Below are 1,038 nucleotides of genomic sequence, written 5' to 3' on the forward strand. Positions count from 1 at the left end.
TTTTTTTTTTTTTTTTTTTTTTTTTGCAGAACCAAGGATTGAAGTCAGGCCCTTAAGCTTGCCAGGGAAGCACTTATTCCACTAAGCCATCTCCCCAGCCCTTAGTCTATTGTTTTTCAAGTTAAATTTAGTTAACTGATATTTTCTGCTTGGACTTACAGCTCTGTCCTGTTGCTGTTACATAACACATGCAACTTTTTCTAAAGCTTTTTTTTTTTTTTTTACAGAATGATTATTTTTAAAAATTTGTTTTAATTTTGTTTTTCTGTGTGTTTCCTCTCCTCTATCCCTTTCAACTCTAATCTGCTATTTTATTTCAGACCTATCATAAATTCCTCATTGACTAATGGAATTATCTATGCTTTTCTAATATTAAAATAGATTTTTTAATGGCTTGGAATTTCTCCCAGGCTTCAAGTAAGAGTGAAAACATTAAAATATTTCTTCTATTTGCACTTTTAGTTCAAGAAAGGACCTCTGCTTTTATAGTACCCATCATTTTATTAACTTGCCTGTTCTTTTATCATTCATAAAATTAATGAAAATTTATTATTCCTATTTTATTTAGCTTTTAATCCATTGAATTCAGTACTACTGCAGTCAGCACTCAGTGTTCCAACCATTAAGTGTATAATTAATTCTGTGCATATTTTAAAAAACCTACTAAGAGCTATTGAAAAACTGCTTCAAAACACTAAAGAGGAGGTTATTCCAATCTCATTACATGAGGCCAGCAGTATCACTTTTTTCTTGTCACTCTTTTACTTTTATTACCTTTTTTTTAAAAACAGGCATTTACTTTAAGGATAATATATCAATAATTGATATGACATTAGAAGCAGTATGCATTTAGTAGACCAAAATGACAGGTATTTTAAGCATGATTTTAGTATTTCACATTGTTCTCTGCAATGTGGTTGCTTAGTTCACAAATATCTGTACATAGAGCTAGTTGGGGTGATAATTCTACCCATTGACTGCTATTTTCAAGAACCTGATGGGAATTTTTAGGACAATTGCCTTAACCATCTTGTTTAT

The sequence above is a fragment of the Octodon degus genome, unplaced genomic scaffold (assembly GCF_000260255.1).
Source record: "Octodon degus isolate 3935 unplaced genomic scaffold, OctDeg1.0 scaffold00090, whole genome shotgun sequence".
NCBI lineage: Eukaryota > Metazoa > Chordata > Mammalia > Rodentia > Octodontidae > Octodon > Octodon degus.